The following is a 20206-nucleotide window of genomic DNA, read 5'->3' as shown; positions in this document are numbered from 1 at the left end:
CTTATTTTAAGTGCAAAAATCACAAACTAAACTAATCTGAAGATTAGATGTAATAATTAAAATAGACGCACCCAGGTGACGTAATTTGAATTTGCACTGACGTTCATAACATAATCGGGTTGATTGATACCTCCTCTAAGTTACATCGGCATAGTTGTGGTAATAAGTAACTAAGGCGGAAAGGAAAAAAGGCGCAATATTTTTACAATGGCGTTTGGATATCGAACAGTTATTTTATAAAAATTACGAACGACGATTAAATAACGAACTTATATTTAATAAAAATATAGGAAAAGAAGATTCTGTCTGTTCCGATGTCTGAGTGGGAAACTATTTTATCAACACACCGCATGTTTTTAAATTTCTTTTCGTCGGTTTTTCTGATCGTTTACTGAAGCGAACGTATTCAAATATCTTTTTATTGAAAATGATAATATAGATACCCTTTACAAGATATCGACTAATATTTATGAAAAATAATAATATTATAAAGAGGGCCTATAAATTATAAAATTAAAAAAAATCATTTCAGCTTATATCAAGGATATCGGACATTTCTTTATTCTTTTTTTTATTGGTTACATGGATGGATGAGCTCACTGCCCACCTGGTAGTAAATGATTACTGGAGCCCATAGAAATCTACAATGTAAATGCCACTACACACCATGAGATGTGAAATATAAGGTCTCAGTATAGTTACAACGGCTGCTCCACCCTTCAAACCGAAACGCATTACTGCTTCACGGCAGAAATAGGCAGGGTGGTGGTACCTACCCGTGCCGACTCACAAAAGGTCCTACCACCAGTAATTACGCGAATTATAATTTTGCGGGTTTGATTTTTATTACACGATGTTATTCCTTCGCCGTGGAAGTTAAACATGAACATTTGTTAAGTACGTATTTCATTAGAAAAATTGGTACCCGCCTGCGGAATTCGAACACCGGTGCATCGCTACATACCAATGCACCGTCCGGTGCTTTATTGGTGGTAAGGTGAATTGTGAACCGGCATGAGTGACTATTATCCTGATTCCTGTATTTTGGTTTGTAGGCGCTGCTATATGTATATATATATTTTTTTTTTTTTTGTTGCCCTTGTAGGCAGACGAGCATACGGCCCACCTGGTGGTGAGTGGTTACTGTTGCCCATGGACTTCAGCAATGCCAGGGGCAGAGCCAAGCCGCTGCTTGCTATTTGGCGCTTATTATATAATACAAACGTATGTATATGTTACATAAATACATGTTTTATGGCAGCCACTTACTAGCCAATACCAAACATAACTTGTAGATTAGACATTAGTCTCCGTTTCACGTCCCACAATTCAAAATTCTATGTACGAGCTGCGGTATAAGTGTATGATAATTTCGCACTCGGGTTTTTTCCACATATTTATAAAAGGTGCGGTTTGACATTAAGCTACTTAATTATGAAACTATTGAAATTAATTACAGTGGGCCGTAATTTAATAGAATTATACAGATGTAGGCGAAACACTCATGAACTTCCGTTTGAAGGATTAGTTCCGGTAGCTATAATATAATTTAAATTTGATCTTCGATCTCACGTAGCAGCCTGGGTGCCCGCATTCCAGTTATAATTAAATTACTTTATTAAATAAATTTACGACGATTTTATTACTTATAAACTAAATTTACTATTTTTATAATATTTAAGTCTATTAGTGACAGTGAAATGAAGATATACCCGATCCATTATCGGTGCTTTTAGATACCACAAGCACTGGTCACCGTCCTCGTCGAGCCCTACGTCGCAAGCGACGGGCGAAGCGAACTAACCCTTTTTTTTTTTTTTTTTTTTTTTTTTTTTTTTTTTTTTTCTTTTTTTTATGATTGAAAGTTTACTGGTGGCCCGAAGGCCTTTCCAGTTTCACCAGGACAGGTGGGCGAGCAAAGGCTCAGCCAAGAGGGGTGGGATTTGCTAACAACTGCCCGAGCGCCTCCGAAGGAGACCTAACAACTCAAGAGCAATTGTTTCGCGAATGAATCTACTACCGGATCGGAATCGCGACCCGCTGAGAAGATCCGGCGAGAAACTCAGCGGGCTGATGCATGGGTTACGTTGCACGTCGACCTCTTTGTCGAGTTCGACGAGTACGGTTACCGGGGTCCCTAAGCCTGCCCCTAGTATTAGAGCTGAAGGCATCTAATGCAAAGGTTATTGGATCTGATGGATCCGTAAGGACGTGTCTAGGGCGTCGACGGTGACTGGCTCCTGCATGATCAGGATTCGGAGAGTAGTCAGCGGCGGCAACGATAAGGCGATTATCATGACGCATAGCCTTATCGAAGTATCGTTCCGACGCTGACTTCATGTATTTCCGAATTGATTCGAGGCCCAGGTCGTCGTGTAGGTCAACGTTCCTCACGAACCACGGAGCGCCGACAGCTAACCTGCAAAAGCGGGATTGTAGGGATTGGAGGGTGTCTATGTGTGTGCGGGCCGCGTGAGCGAACACCACACTCGCGTAAGTCATGACGGGCCTTATGCAAGTTTTGTAAAGTGTCACCTTGTTCCGAAGGGACATTTTACTCCGCTTACAGATCATGGGGTAGAGTCTACCGAGAATAAACGCGGCACGGTCACGGACTGATTTTATATGCGGGCGGAATGTCATCGATGCATCCAGGGTAACGCCCAGGTACTTGACCTTCCTGGCCCAGGGTATGGGTTGTCTAAAGAGAGTAATCGGGGGTGTGAGATTCCTCCTCCTAATCCGGGAGGAAATCCGTGTGGAGCTTCCCCTCTGAAATAGCACCGCAGTACTTTTCGCTGGGTTGATGTCTATGCGCCATTTTCGGAACCACTGTCCTAGGGCTAGGGCTGCGCTCTGAAGCTTCTTCGCGATTAGGGACTTATTTCTACTAGAATAGTAAACAGTCGTGTCGTCGGCGAATAAAGCTAAATGGGTCGGCGGCGACCGGGGAATATCGTTGACGAATAAGCTAAATAGGAGGGGTGAGAGGACAGAGCCTTGCGGGACTCCAGCTGTGAGAGGTCGAGGGGAGGAGCGGGTTCCCTCGACTCGATATCGAAAAGAGCGGTTCGACAAGAAGTCCCGTATGATGAGCACGAGACTATCCGGCACGCCCATGTTGAATAGTTTGAAAATCAAACCATTGTGCCAGACTTTGTCGAACGCTTTTGCGACGTCGAAGAAGAGAGCTCCCGTGTATAACGGTTTTGGTCGATTAAGCCCCACAAGAATGTGCTCCGTGAGGCGGTGCACCTGTTGAACGCATGAGTGATTTGTACGGAATCCGAATTGTTCATCGATGAGAATGCCCTTGGATGAGACGAAATCTCTGAGGCGCTTGTAGAGCAGACGCTCATACAGTTTGCCTAGAGACATGAGGAGGCTAATCGGGCGGTAGCTCGTCGGATGATTTTTTGGTTTACCGGGTTTATGTATGCCGATAACGTCCGCTTCTTTCCACACCGCGGGAAAGATACAGTTCGCCATAGCGGCATTGAAAATAGATGCCAACATCACGATGAGTTGGACGGGTAGAAGTTTAATAACGCGGTTAGATATACCGTCGGAACCGGGAGCCTTGCGAGGACGTAGGTCTTTGATCAAGTCTTTAACTTCCATCGGGGTGACGGGTGGTAACGCATCCGAGGGTGGCAAGGAGGCTCTGCGTTCTACCTCACTGTCTACTAATTCTACATGAACAGGGTCCACGGATTGAGTGCTGGGCGTGCACTGGGTTTGCAATGTATCGGCCAGCAGCTCTGCTTTTTCGTCATCATCAAAGGCCGCGAGTCGGCCTGAGGGGCCTACGAGGGGGGCATAGTTACTACCGTATCCGATTTGAGAGTACGAGCTAAGCGGTAGTAAGACCTTTGGGAGGGCGCGAGTCCTTCTAAGAAATCAGACCATCTGGCATCTCGGACTTCGGCGATGCGAGACTTTACGTCGCGTTGTAGGGCACGCATTCGAATACGATTTTCCGCGGTAGGATACCTGTCGTAGGCGCGTATCGAGGCGTTCTTAGCTCTAAGGAGTTCCCTAATATCGTCGGACAATTTGAAGCGGTGAAGGAAGTCCTCCGCTACAACTTGTTTCGATGACCTATCTAATGTCGAGGTGATGTGTGATGTTAAGATGTCTATGGCTTCAGCGGTATCCTGAGGAGACGGGGTAGAGTCCGGGTTAAACGGGAGCGATGGTGGATCAGATTCAGCCAGGCTGATGCCCAGCGTGTGCCAATCCACCACAGTCCTCGTGACGGGAACGGAATCGGGAGCGCGACCGAGCTTCATGACGACGGGACGGTGGTCTGAATCTAACTCTGAAACTACTTCGATCGAGTGTAAGCGCAGAGTTACGTTTTTTAATAACGCTATGTCGAGTATATCCGGGCGATGCGCGATATTTAGCGGGTAGTGAGTCGGGGTTAACGGAGCGACGATATCGAAGGCGAGATCATCGACTAACGCGTCAAGCCGCCTGCCATTCGGGGTTGTGGTGTGTGAGTTCCACCTGATGTGTTTACAATTTAGGTCGCCCGCCAGAATGACAGAGCTCCCCATACCGAGCAGCGCCTCAATATCACTGCTTAGAACGATCTTATCCGGTGGAAGATAAACGGACGCGATAACGATCGGCGCGTGTCCCGTCAGTGAGATTCGGCACACTGATGCTTCGATATTAGCGAGCGCGGGAGGATCGAGCGGGACGCAATGCAGGGCTCTTCTATAGTAAATAACGGTACCACCACCACGGGCAGAGAGCCTGTCGTTCCTGACCATGTTATAGTTCGCGATTTTAGGGTCACGGCGCGCGGGCTTAAGTAGGGTCTCCTGCACTAAGAAAATGTCAATTTGATGGTCACGCAAAAAATCACAAACCTGATCACGTTGATTTGCGAGACCGTAAGCGTTAAAAAATCCTATTGTTACGGATAAGGGTTTTATTCTACTAATGTACGCCATTGATTACCGGCGGAGTGAGGGGAGGACGTACGTATTTAACGACGCGTATACGTCAGCGTATTCTTGCACAACGGCGATAAAATGTTGTGCAGTGGAGGCGGCGCGAATGGCGTCACCCAAAGCGTTAACACGCTCAAAGTTGATCGACTGAAAAAAGTCGATCGCTAGAGCGAGATTTTCGGACGCGGTCGGAGGGCAGGTCGCGGGGAGGGACGTATCGCGGGGGTGGGACGAGTCGCGGGGGAGAGAGTTGTAGCCGTGTTCGTGTACGGCAACGGTTTAGCCCAAGCCGAGACGCTGGGCACCGACGCCGGCACGAAAGCAGGCTTAGCCTTCGGCACAGAGGGTACCGTGGCTTTGATGTCTGGGCCGGAAGCTCGGAGGCGGTTTTGACGGGCGACGCGGCGATTTATTTTTGGAGCTCGGGGGCATCCACGGTAGTTCGCGGGGTGACCTTGTGTTCGGCACAGGACACAGCTAGGCGGTTCCGTCGCGGTTTTTTGGTCGCGAGCGCAGAGGGCCGTGGCGTGATCGCCCAAACACTTAACACATCGGGGGCGCGCGTGACAGTTACGGGAAGAGTGCCCGTACAGTTGGCAGTTATGGCACTGACTAGGAGTGCCTTTTTTATGGGGGACTTCGACGGCAATACCGGAGAGCCTACAGACGGTTCGAATGTTAAAAATTTGCTTACCCTCGGGGGTAGGCTGGAGGGCGACTAAAACCATATTGTATGGCTCCCTACCGCGGCCGGTATGCATGCGGTGCACGGAATTTACTGGTAGGCCTTGTTCTATCAGATCTGCCTTGACGAGATCGGCATCTAGCTCCTTCGGGATTCCACGTATGACAACGCGGAGTTCGCGCTCCTCCTGGAGCGTATAAGTGTGGAAACTTATACGCTCCTTTCGGAGGTAACTTGAGAGGGCCCTATGGTCGTCGGGTGTCGTTACTTTTATTTGAATCCCGTTGGCGAGATTACGGGCGCTGGCAAAATTAATATTTTTGGCCTTAAGGGCCAGGGAAACTCGGTCCCAAGCTGCCTTCTCTTGAAGGATAACCGGGGGAGGGGTCTGAGTTTTAGATTGCGCCACCGGTCGCGGCGACGGAGTGGCACGGGCTGGAGGCGCAACGGGAGTCTGAGGGCGGGGGCGCGACGCGTTCGCGGCTTTGCTAATTTTAGCGGCCGCGAGAGCTCGAGACTCCGCGGCACGCTTCTTACCCTTTTGTACCAGGGTGAATCCATCCGTCGATGAGGCGGGGGCGAGGTCGACCTCCATCTCCGAGTCAGAGTCGGAGAACGAGGAGGCGGGCGCAGGTGACCTACAAGCAGGAGTTTTGGAGGGCGCGACGGAGGCCGCGGATGATCGCGCTGCTGGAACGGTGGCCACGGCGGACGACGCAGTAGTTTTACTCGCCAGTATAGGCGACGCGGGAACGGCAGGCACGACGGAGGCTGCGGTGCTCGATGTAGACGCTTTGCACGCAGGTACAGGCGACGCAGGAGCAGCGAGCACGGCGGAGTCTTCGAGAGAGCTCGCAGTGTGATTGGCCTTGAAAGCCAGAAACTCTGAGGCGAGCTGTGGGTGACGAAGTCGGAGGAATTCCACGAATACAGCGTCCATGATCGCTGAGTACCCAGGTGGGGCGGCCCCGGGTCTTGAAAACACTCGCCTTGCGGCGAGGCCCCAACTTCTCGGACCTGAGCGGTTCTATTGAACACAGGTGGCAATGCGGCGCGATTACTACAGGACAAAGAAAAAGCACAACAAAACAGAAATTACAAAAAGAAGCAAAACAAATAAATACTTGCAGGAAAACACTTTGTCGGCAAATGTTCCACGAACACAAAAATAACTAAAACAAAACAAATAAAAGCTTCCAGGAAACACACTTGGTCGGCAGATGTATCACAAACACAGGCCGCGCGAACAATGGCCGGGCTAACAAAAGCCGGGCGAACAAAGACCGGGCGATCGAGTGGACGATGAGCACGTCCGCACGTGACGGGTGCCTCTATCGGAATGCGAACTAACCCATAGACACAACGCACTGAGTTTTTCGCCGGACCTTCTCAGTGGGACGCGTTTCCGATCCGGTGGTACGATTCTACAAAGCACTGCTCTTGCTAGGGCCAGTGTTATTAGCAACACTCCGGTTTGAGCCCCTACATGTTAGGGCAAAGCTGAAATGGCCCCTCAAGGCTATCAGCTTAGCGTGATGTTATATATGGGCTTCCTCAATAAATGGGCTATCTAACACTGTAAGAATTTTTCAAATCGGACCAGCAGTTCCTGAGATTAGCGCGTTCAAACAAACAAACTCTTCAGCTTTATAATATTAGTATAGATACCTAATTTTCCTTGTGAAGTACCTATGCAATGCTTCTTAAAATATTCTTAACGTATCTCTTACGTTTTAGTCGCGCTAACAAAGTCAACATCGTCTTAAACGAGTATCCGTTTATTTCGTACAACAAACATCGCTAATTTCATAAGGTGCGGTGTTGTTTAGATAAGCGATGAGCACTTGATGTCCCAGTTAGTAGCTTACGCAGATTTTCATTAGAACAACATAGTGTTTTTGTCGTAACTTTTTTTTTTATTGCCCTTGTAGGTAGACGAGCATACGGCCCACCTGATGGTGAGTGGTTACCGTCGCCCATGGACTTCAGCAATGCCAGGGGCAGAGCAATGCCAGGGCTGCCTACCGGAAACTGCATTTAAATTATCATTAATATAATAATAAATTCTTAGTTTTCAATACGACGACAAACAGCCTAACGAATCATTATCTCGTTTTACAATAGTACTTTTAAAATGTGGTGTTGTATTTATAAGTTTAATTTTGTACTTCTTCAGACGAGGTTTATAGAGGGTACTTAACTTAACCACTCACCATCAGGTGGGTCGTATGCTAGTCTGCCTACAAGGGCATTAAAATTTTCAAATTTCACCCTAAAAAGGCTTTATTTTGAGAACATTTTCAAGCATCACTTCCGCTATAATTAAAACTACTTTTGCGTTTTAATTTCAAAATTTTTATTGTCATTATATTATTTCCGACGCTTCGACTGCTTCACAGTATTCACGGGCACGGATGACTGAGGTGTTATTTGTCGACATTTGCATATCGATCTAACTACCGTCCATTTTTCTATTAAAATATTTCTGGACTTATATTTAATTTAATTTTCGTGAAATTAGTATTAACTATTTTTACGACTCGCGAAAAGTTATTCCATCAAATTATATATTGCAGATTTACAGGAACACGATACAAAATGATAAAGGCATATTAAAAATAATTTATACCAAAAAAAACAAAATAACCTAATTTGAAATTTTACCAATATTTTCCTATTAAAAATAATTTATACCAAAAACTCAAAATACTCTAATTTGAAATTTTACCAATATTTTCGGACAACTAACTTTATTTTAATGATTTGCACCACACGAACTAATTAATACTCATTAAGAACTAATGGCAAGAAATTTCAGAAAGTTCGAAAAATCCGTCAAAATTCATCCACGACGCCTTGGAATACTTTTGCAAGTTGATATTAAAGGAGTAGAGTTTACACTTCGGAAGTTAGGTTGAACGCTACCCAATTTGCCTTAGAACACTGGGCTAAGTTGTAGCTAACATTAACTCAGAAAATGTTACAATCTTGCCGTCTACTATCTTTAAATAAACCGTAAAGTCAGTTACATTGGTAATCAAATCTAATAGCTACGAGTATAATCTATATATATTAATATTATAAAATTTAGGAGTTTGTTTGGTTGAACACGCTAATCTCAGGAACTACTTACTGGTCCGATTTGAAAAATTCTTTCAGTGTTACATAGATAATTTATGGAGGAAAGCTATAGGCTATAATTATAATATACGCTAAGCCCAATACGAAAGAAGCATTAATAAAGAATGTTACAAAATCAGGTTTTTTTCCTTTTGAGAGATTCGCTTCGTGCGCTGCGGAAACAGTTAAAGTTTCGCTAAAATAATGTATGACAAGAATTGTTCCCCTTTCAACGTTCTAAAAAAAGTCCGCGACAGAATATGTCTATATTTTAAGACTGGCTCACTATAACCTTTTCATGCTAACCAGATTTGTTCTAAAATAAAGCAATATTTATGAACGTGTTATTATAAGGATGATATTAATCCTTATTCAACTAAACACGTTATTCATTACAAGTATTTAATTTAAAAGAAGTTTGCCCTTTCCATCATTTGATTTTAATGAGTATCTTAGAAGATATCGCAGTTTTAATATAACATCGCAAAAAAATAATGATCAAGCGCGTAATAATGATGTATAAGGCGCCGACCGGCCGGTGCGCAGCGTTACAGAATAAGAAAAGGCTTTGAAAATTTTAGATTTTTCTGGATTTTTCCATCATCAGAACCTTACCTTGATGATTACAGGATCATTCGGGAAGTCTACTCTTTGGAAAAAGAAAAGAAACAAAATTTGTCAGAATCGGTTCAAGCAGACGGAGAAATCGGTGAACATACATAGATAAAAAAATGGTGTTCGAATCGAGAACCTCCTCTTTTGCAGTTGATTAAAAAACGTGATTTTGGTACCTTAAATTTATTATTTAAAAATATTTTCATCTTCTACGTAAATGAAGTCGCGGGTAAAATTTAACGTTATCCCAAAGTAACTATTCCATGCGGACGAAACCGCAGACTAAAGCTAGTGTACCTATAAAAACGTACACTACCTCCCACGGTGTATATTTTCATTCATGAGCACATAGCACACATTATCATATTCCGTGTAACAATTCCTATGGAACGCAAATTTATTTCTTTCTTTTATTCGACTGTAGTAGCTACGAACCTAAGTATGGGGTATATAACGATACCTACATAATAAATATGTATGTCACTTTGTATATTATTAGGTATTATACTGATGATACCCTGTCACGCTCGGCTGTGACTATTGCTTATTGTATGGCAAACATCGATATCTTCAAACTACTCGCGCGGCACCTATAGTACGTTGGTGCCTATTTGGTAAATGATTAGGAATGAGCGAATTGTTTACAACCGAACCAAACATGATAATAACCAAGAATTAGTCACATACGTTCATCTGAATACAAACCATGATTGCTTGTACTATGGGAAACAGAGATTGACATACATCCTGAAATACATTTTAAATACATATGTAGTAAAGAAAAGTAAAGTAAAGAAAAGAAAAACCTTTATAGTAAGAAGAAGTAAAGAAAAACCTTTATTATTTAAAACTCTTTTATTAAAGGATTTTAAAAGAGATTAAAGGGGTTTCAATATTTTTTCCGGGCCCGGTACTCGACTATCTGTCCGGTCGTGGGGCGGTGCAGGTTGGCTCCTGTGCGCCACCCACGTTATTACCACGTTAGACGACGTCCTTCGGGATATTCCCGGAGATGAAATCCCGCCTTATAAAAAGGACGGGTACCGGCGAAGGCGGCCTTTCGGCGCGCACTGCGGTACCGTAGGTCTGGTGTAGCCGGTGTGGTGGATCTCGATGGGGTTTAGTCGGTAGTTAGGTTTGCAGGGTGAGCGCTTCACGCGTCTTTTTAAAGGCGTAATCTCCTGCGAGAAATTCGGGGAGGTGGAGGACCTTGGCCCTCCTCGTCTCCCTCTTCCTCTCGGGAAGCGCCGGAGTCCCACATAACCCGGTCCGTTACCCCCCTTGATCGGGTATCAGTAAATGGATTCCCCAGCGTTAAAAAAAAGGGGGTGCTAACTATTACATAACCTTGACCTTCTTTCCATCTCCCCTAGAAAAGACCTGTAGATTTTGCTGCTTGTGTACATGTTTAGAATAAACAATAGCTGGACTACAGAATACAAAGACTATTATAAATCTGTTTTTAACAATAGACGTGTCCCGTCGTTTGACAAGCAACCAATTTCTACTTCTAAATAGTAAAGCACGAGTCATTTTTCTGCCCTAAATAAAAAATGAACTTTTTGTGAAAAAACATGATAATCCGTTGCTGCGTGAAAAAATGAAACTAACTACAAGAACTCGTCTACTCGTACAGAGAATATAAAAAAATAATACGTGAGTTTGTTTGTTTGTAATATTATGTGTACGTAATTTTTTTTTCGATTTCGGTGAAGCTTACATTAACTTATTTTAGGGACTTCAGAATTATTTTCGATTACACAAACAGTTGACGCACGAGTGACAGATAATATTTTTCGTCATACATTTAGCTGTTATGTTCTTTTAGCTTTGTTCTAATTCTAAAAACATATTTTGGAAGTGGTTATTAGAAAGAAAGAAAGAATGAAAATCTTTATTCGCCAGAAATATAGTTTACAAGATATTATGGATATATATATATATTAAGGACATAGTTTCATATATTTCGCCTGTTTAAGCATGCGAAAATTTAACTTATTTTTATATTAATTCTAACACAAAATTTACTAAATCTATCTATTTTTACATTCTATCATTTCTTATTCTAATATTTTATTATTTAAAAATTCTTGCACACTATAATAAGCCTTATCTATTAGCCATAAATATAATTTTCTTTTAAATTGAGTTAGTGGAAGATCTCTTATGTCTGGTATCTTATTAAATATTCTGATAGTCATAGGATAACAGTTTGTATGGCAGTAGCAAGTATTTATATTTGGTAACATTAGTTTAGTAGGGTATCTTGTATTAAATTGACAGTACTCACCATACGATTTATATAATTTTACTCATTTTTATCCATCAGATTTAATTAAATCTACATAAATATTTCGAATCTTAATTAATTATTAAGGTCGCCGCGGAGCTGCGTGTGACACCAATTACAAAATAATCTTTTGAGACAGTTGGGTTTCCTGGCGCTCCTTTAATTAAGGAAGGCATTGCCTGTCGGACGGAGACTTTCAAATAATATTTCATGTAAATCGCCATTTGAGGTTAGGTGATTTACGTTTGGTAACTCCTTTTCAAAAACATTCTCTTAATATGAGTTTTCCGACGTACGTGCTGTATACTTTTTATTGCCTTGAAGACAAACGAAACTGTGGCTTAACTGATGGTGAGTGATCACCGTTGTCCGTGGACATCAGCAATATTAGGAAAATCGCCAACTTCCCAGAACTCCCGGCAGACCTTGTTTGAACAAAAACATATCATACCTCCCAGGAAAGACAACTAAAAACAGACGCGCATTAATTTGCAAAAACAATTATAAAAATGAACAATTACTCTCCAAACAACAGTCACGGTAAATTTATCGTGATAACCTACATTATACTGGCCATCCAGTGTCTTTGGGATCGATACAGCATAATTAGGTTGTGTAAATATTCCCAAATCTCCACTGTAGTCTTCAAGATTGTCCTTGATTATTCTCTGGAGGCCGCTGTTCAGGGTTTTAATTTAGATATTTGCAACTTGCTTGCTTTGCCACGTACCATCCGGCTTTGGAATGAACTCCCCTCCACAGTGTTTTCCGAGCGTTATGACATGTCCTTCTTCAAACGAGGCTTGCGGAGAGTACTTAATGGTAGGCAGCGGCTTGGCTCTACTCCTGGCATTGCTGACGTTCATGAGCGACGGCGACCACTTACCATCAGGTGGGCCTGTCTGCCTACAAAAGCAATAAAAGAAAACTTCGTTTCAAAATTTCCATTATTCTATAGAAGATCACAATAGAACTAAGTAATAGTTTAGTAATTGACTGAAACTATGGTTAAAAATATAGTAAAGTTCAAATGAGCTCTGGAAACATTTACGAGGCATACTTATACCAAATTTTACCACACATTACATTTTTATTTGGGTGTTTAATTTTTAACAAATTTGCCACTTTTCTAATGATAAGCAGTAAATGGAACTCATAAAATATCACCCATCTTGAAACACGATATTGAAGTTCCTTCCTTCCTTCATCAAACCTCAATTTATGAATTATTTAACATAATTATGGAGTTCACAATACCAGTAGAGCAGCTCAATCACAAATATACCCTGGAATATCTTAAGATTGATACCGGTCGTTGGTAAATCTTCAATAAAATATTGGTACGAAATAGCTGTGTGTCTTTCTCCAAATTTAATTATCTGTAAATAATCCTCCTGTTAAATTGTTTTATTTACTAACATAGAATTTGAGATTGTGTGTAATAAGTGTAAATGACTATTGACGCAATAGTCTATAGTCGCCTTAAAAAAAATGTTTCGATCATGTGGATACTTTAACAGAGGTTCCAACTCCATATAATGGCCTATATTTCGAGAGACCTTCCTTTTTTCACATGCAAATGAAAATTTGTGGTCACTGATTCCACTTGCGAACAACAAGCTTGTTTTTCTCTTACAAATGTTGAAACATTTATTAGCCAAGAATCTGCTTCGACCTTTTCATTCCAAAAGAATCTCTCAAAAGAAATCAAGTATAATTGTTTTTACTATTATTATAGAGATAACAATACAAAAATCATTCTATAAATAATTTTAAATTTATGATTATTATTTAGTATATACAATACACAATAGTTTTTCTCACTTCGTTTAATACTGTCGCAAAATCACATTCGATTTGATTGGGAGATTATTACATTACTTACAGACACACATACAAATATTACGTGCAATGCAATAAGATTAGTAATTTGTGAAGGATAATTTTGAGATTATTTAGTGATATCGTCGTAAGAGTCACCAATTCCAATTGAAGCTAATTAAGTCAGTTTATTAAATATATTTTTATGCATAATTTAAAAAATATTAACATCCTGCACTTCTTCTCTATATTCCCTATAAGTGTAGGAAATTTCCTACTCCTCCGTTCGCGCAATTTTCATAAAAAGGGGTACAAAGTTTTTGCTTCACGTATTAATATAGACTAGTGGTCGCCCGGTAGTCGAAATTCGACTATATTAATTAATATACACATCATTATTATTTATAAATAAAAATAATAATTATTTAGGTAAAGCTAGTTACAAATAGAAAATCTGCGTTAGCATATAAATTTCCTTATTATATTTAATAAATATAATAAGGAAATTTATTTAGTATTTCAGAACAAAAAAGGTTCATATTATTATGCTTATAAAACTAAAAATGTCCTAGATCGGAGTCTCATAAAAGCCTTCAGTTCAGAGTTGCTGGTGAGCCCTGAATAAAAACAAATTAAACTGACCGACCTCGTAGGCAAGAGTCGCCTGAATACCGAGTTGCAGTTAAGCAGCTTACAAAGTTTTTACTTCGACATTTCGGCATGCCGAGAGTGTGTAATATACCTTGTGCCAGATTTCTAGTACGTACCACACAAAAGGGGGAAATTTTTTTATTGGCAATACCAAAATCGCTACGGATTTTGGCTTAAATATAGTTTTATTCCAATATGTCATTTTTTTATTAGTTACAATTCGATACAGATTAGCAAACGATTCGAGCAAAGCAGATTGAAGCGTCCGATTCCTTGCGGGTAACACGCCCGGTGTTTTCGTGTCGAGTGATGGTACTGTATCTATGTTAAAATCCAAGATCTGCAGAAACCAAGTAAACACGTAGTTCATACTCGTCCACTATTCTTACACTCCTTATGAAGGTCTTATCTACACGGCGAAAAGGAAACTTCGTGTACAATAATACCTGCCTTTGTGGCGAAGATTATAACCTAATGTCTCAAAACGGGTGGTGGCACTGGCCTTGCGATATCCACTCAGTATCAGGTAAAGGTATCTGCTAATTTAAATCAAAAACAACCCAATACCATATTTATAATGTATATGCAGATATACCGTGTGACAGTGAAAATTTGAAACAAAATTACAAAAGTACAGTTACAGTTTTTCCATACCGTATTTGCGACATGAAAGTGACTATTGTGTGAAACCTGAAGTAATTCAACATTTAATAAAAGAAAAGAACATTTACTTTATAATTTAACTGAAACTTATCTACGTTCAAACAATCTGAGAAAGCACTCATACAATTTACATATTTGCATTCAGCGTATTTGTTTAAAAATCCATTTAAGAATTGCAAACGTTTTGCAGACCTTTGACTGTTTTAAAAGCGCATGGTATTTTTCAATTTAATCGCTATGAGTTTTCAACAAAGTTATTAGGCACAAGTTCAACTGCGTTAACCAGCTATCCAGACACGTCTCATGTGTTTTCAGTCGAACGAAAAGTCTACGAGAAGGTATTCAGAAATTTCTCTCTCTTCTCTAGAATTTTCTCTCTCTTTCTCAGGTTCTCGTTCTTCTCTCGTATATCTGTTTCCGTTAGTTATACCATACATAATAACTACACAGTTAAATCTAAAACGTTTATTTATGTGCATATGACGTGTAGCATGTTCATGATGGAATACTAGGCTATTTTGAATCTATTGAGTGTAACCTAGTTTTATAAAATTCAGCTAATAAATACATTTTTTTTATTAGAAAATGCCAAAACCTTATATTATGTAGACAATGCTGTATATTTAAGTTTGGGAAAATTTGATCTACAAGATATCGTATTCTGTAATTATCCACCTCAACGTAGAGTTGACGCCCGTAATTCAGATTCAAGTGTTTAATATAGATCAAAGAAGAAGAGAATATAAACTTCTCAACCTTCATCTAGAACTATATAAGTAGACAAATATATAAAATAAACTATTCTTATATCTAACTATAGGTGTAACTATACTTGAGACCTTAGAGCTTACATCTGTCGTTGGCGCATTTACCTTGTAGATGTCTATGGGCTCCAGTAACCATTTAACAACAGGCGGGCTGTGAGCTCGTCCACCCATGTAAGCAATAAAAAAATGTAAATTTGGAAGCGTAAGGAAACTAGATTTTTTCGGTGTTAATTGTTCACATTTTAACTAAAACTCATGGGTATAGTGCGACAACTACACAGACAAGTACAAGCGCTTCCAAACTGTCAAGTAAGAGCGGTGTAAAAAGTATTGTATTATTATAGGGTACCAAAAACACATAGCATACGAGATTAAGTAGACAAGACTCCGAAAATCAAATAAAAATGAAACAACTGGGAACTGGGACCAGAAACGAAACCGAAAACCATGACGCGGCAATCTCTTAATTACTAGAAAAATGAGCAGCCAATTTTTGCCCTAAAATGAATGGTTTCCCAAGCGGCGGTCTCTTTTTACCGCAAAACAATGAATAGTTTCCCAAGCGTCAGTCTTTCTGCTATAATAGTCTACTGCTGAAGCGGTTTTAAGTCCAGTTCAGTATCGTGTTCGGTCCCAGGCCCCCCTATTTTGATAGTTCTTACGCTGTTCCATTGAAAAAAAAAACAGAGCGGCAGTACCTGAAGATCATTTGTAGAGTATCAAAATGTACAGGACAGTAATGCCTCGTATACTAAGGGCTTAATACATACGCCCATCCAATCCGGTAGCAAGATAGTCCGCAACCCAGCTTGATCCAGTCATTTTATTTGCCGTGCTTACCGAAGTAACTAAATAATGTTTGAAGAAGTGATAAATCTCTATCTCTCTCTGTGTTTGTGTTTTTGCACTTTACCGTGGCTAGACCTATGTCGAGGGCCCATCTTCGAAAGGTTTTTCCTCTACCTATTCGCTGGTAGCCTAAGGAACTATTTCAGCTACGCCCCGGACTGTTAGGTCACCCCACAGGCTCAAACTGGGAGAATCTGCTAACACTAGCCCTACCAAGAGCTGAACCGCAGCCCACTGAGAAGATCCGGCGAGAAACTCAGTGGGCTGTGTCTATAGTGTTCAAAAGGTGCAAACTCACCGGTATTAGAGATAACATGTTACCTTATTGCTATTTTACTGAAATAGCCGATACCACTAGCTATAAAATAGCCTTCACATCGAACATACCTTGTGAATTCAAACTGTATAAATATATAAATATAAATATTTACTAACAATCACGCCACGTTAACTGGTCCCGTGATAAGTTGGTAAAGAACTTGTGTTACAGGTACCAGATAACGGATATAAATGTAAGATTTTTATTATACACATACATATATTTAATATACATCCATAACCCTGGAAAAGACATTTATATTTATCATACAAATATCTTCCCTTGGCGGGATTCGAACCCGCGACCCCCTTGTGTAGTGACCATGTCACTTACCACTACACCAAGCGGCCGTTGTACCACAAATGATAATTAGTAAACCAAACGCCGTTTTCGGTATTACAAAACTATCATGTTTTACAAAAATATACATGTAGGGACTATGCGAAAAAGAAAAGAGAACTAAACAACAATGTAAATATTTTTATTGTATGTTCTGATATTTCCTCTCACGATTAAAAATCGGCGTTTAGGGCATCGTTATCGATATTTTTTATCTTTATCCCAATATTTTCCTTCGTTACGTAGGCTACGTTGCGTGTAAACTACTTAAGATGTGCATAAATTATCTTTGTTAATGCTGCAACTTAGATTATATGTTAATATACATTATTATTTTTACATAATTTTACTAAGTAACTACCGTCGCTGCTCCTTATATTTAGTGTACAAACTTCTATATTTTTATGCTTAAGTTGGATTATGTATAAGCATAGTAAGCATTATTTTGTATATTTCACTGTCCACTACCTTTTTTTTCATAACTATGCTCATAGCCTTGAGAGGCTATTTCAGCTTCTCCTTGACCTGTAGGTGAGCTCACGGGGCTCAAGCCGGAGTGTTGCTAACACTGGCTCTAGCAAGAGCAGTGCTTCGCAGAATCTACCACCGGATCGGAAACGCGACCCACTGAGAAGATCCAACAAGAAACTCAGTTGGCTGTGTCTATGGGTTAATGTCCATTAACATTCTATCTGTGGTTATTTATATATCAAAAAACTCGAATATAATTTTTTTACGAAAATCTGAAAGATTAACTCGTTTTGATCATCGAGCAGAAGCTATCAACACGTGCAATACTTTTATTAAACTACTTAATTCTACTTTAAGCTTACCGTAGCTTCCAGCGGAATACGTTGAAAGGGCAGAGAAGAAACCTTCGCGATCTGTTAGCACACGATTAACTTCGAATGAATTTGGTTTATAGCTAAACAGTTCGAACGTAAACAGGTGCCACTAGATTTGTGTTTTTAACCAGAAAATGACCTACGTCTCGCGATATATGGAAACTAGTGTCAAGTTATAGAGTCGTGCCGAGGGCGCAGAGCCTCCGGTTGCGTTGTATGGCGGCGAGAATCGCGTAGGGCGGCTGGGCGGCGACTGGCGTCCTCACAGCCTGCGTCCTGCTCCTCCGTGCCTCGCCCGGACCCCCTTCCTGTTGATCGAGTACGCGACAGGTGATCTCAAACCAATTTTAATCACTAACTTCTGTTTATGTGTAATGTACACGATTATCGATCGGAATCAATTAGTACTAGCCCCAAAATCACGTTCTGCCTACGTGTAAAACCTTTAAGAGATATTTAACTAAAAGAATCGAGTTAAAATTGGATCTTTCGTGAATAGCATTAATCACTAATAAAATTTTATTTTATATTATTAAAATCGTTTTTTTTTTCAATTAACTTATAGCAAATATTACAAGTCAATTCAAAACAGCAGGTCCGGCAGGGTGATGATACCAACAGCTCAGCTAATTAGGTAGTGCAGCACTATAATCAGTAATCAAGATAGAAATTAGGGTGGAAGTCTTACGGTAAAAGTGTTTTTAGGGTAATCGCACGATGAGAAATCTTAGTAGTCTGACGAGGCCGCACTCCCGCATACCCGTATCTCTTAATTTAACGTAAGTTTAATCTGTTATCGTAAGACCTGGAAATTAACTATCCTAAAACTATGCGTAATTCGGTTCCAGAGGTTGAATATGGAATACATTTCATAAATATTCTTGAAATTTGAAGTCGTGACGTAACGTAACGTTATTATTTTTTATTCTTTTGGATTCTGTCATTGTAGCACCGATTCTGGAGGTTGACTATTCTCGTATTTGTCTTTTGTTTGGCGCATTTGCTAGTTCGCGAGTGCAATAAAACAAAAAGCCTCGATATTAAATTGTTGTAAGGCTTTGGCTGAAATAGTCTCGGTACAAAATGTTGGTATTTTTCATAATACCTATTCACAGTAACTTTTTAGTTTTGTATGTATATTTTGAATGTTCCTAAGCACACACACAATCGTATCGCCATACTAGGCTGCACTAAAAGTTTCGGGAATGGAATATTTCCACTGTTCCTGTCATATTAAAATCTTTTTAATTGAAAACTCCTTGGTTTTAAAAATCGAATACCATTTATTTATTTAAAAAAATATTCTCGGTCTTGTCACGAGGTTTTGTCAAATTTGTTTAGTCGTTGAGAAAATGGAATTGACTCGAGAAAAGCGATCAAGAGCGATGATTTATTATGACTTTCGAAGTGGTTTAACACAAAAACAGTGTGTTGACTGGATGATTTCTGCATTTGGTGATGAAGCCCCATCCAAAACCACAATTTATCGCTGGTTTGCTGAGTTTCAACGTGAAAGTGTCAAGCTCAGTGATGATCCCCGTCAAGGTCGTCCAAAAACTGCAGTCACCCAAGAAAACGTTGATGCTGTGCGTAAGCTGATTGAGGAAGATCGACATGTGACATACCGCGAAATTCAGGTAACTTTAGACATTGGCATGAGTCAAATACAAATAATCTTGCATGAACAATTAGGTGTAAAAAAGTTGTTTTCCCGATGGATACCGCATTCGCTCTGTGAAGAGCAAAAAGCGGCTCGCGTTACTTGGTGCGTCAGAACTCTCGAAAGATTCCACGCAGGATCCTCAAATGCTGTATACAACATTGTATCAGGTGACGAATCCTGGATATACGCGTACGAACCCGAAACAAAAAACCAGTCACGAGTTTGGGTGTTCGAAAATGAGTTAAAGCCAACAAAAATTGTTCGTTCACGGAGTGTTGCAAAAAAAATGGTGGCCACGTTTGTCTCCAAAACCGGCCATGTTACGACTATTCCTCTTAAGGGACAAAGAACGGTTAATGCAGAATGGTATGCTAGCATTTGTTTGCCACAGGTCGTTTCTGAACTCCGTAAAGAGAACTGCAACCGCCGCATCATCCTCCATCACGACAATGCGAGTTCTCACACCGCGCACAGAACAAAAGAGTTTTTAGAGCAAGAAAACATAGAATTATTAGACCATCCGCCGTACAGCCCCGACCTAAGCCCTTTTTTTTTTTTTTTTTTCAGGAGGAAATCGCCGGACTTCCGCCCTTCACTGGGGATGGAGGGCGGGGC

At 40.6% G+C, this 20206-nt stretch overlaps 1 protein-coding gene across 1 annotated transcript in view; it reads right to left on the bottom strand.

The window, feature by feature from the left end:
• Positions 1-18181, bottom strand: part of unc-13-4A (BAI1 associated protein 3) — a 94873-nt gene extending 76692 nt beyond the window's left edge. Inside the window, exon 1 of the mRNA XM_089731504.1 lies at positions 17917-18181. The gene's annotated coding sequence lies outside the window, so the exon portion shown is untranslated. The remainder of the gene's footprint in view (positions 1-17916) is intronic.
• Between the last annotated feature and the right edge of the window lie 2025 nt (positions 18182-20206).

This window comes from Bombyx mandarina, chromosome 11 (genome assembly GCF_030267445.1).
Source record: "Bombyx mandarina strain Sakado chromosome 11, ASM3026744v2".
Classification (NCBI taxonomy): domain Eukaryota; kingdom Metazoa; phylum Arthropoda; class Insecta; order Lepidoptera; family Bombycidae; genus Bombyx; species Bombyx mandarina.
This window is presented reverse-complemented; position numbering and strand designations above follow the sequence as displayed.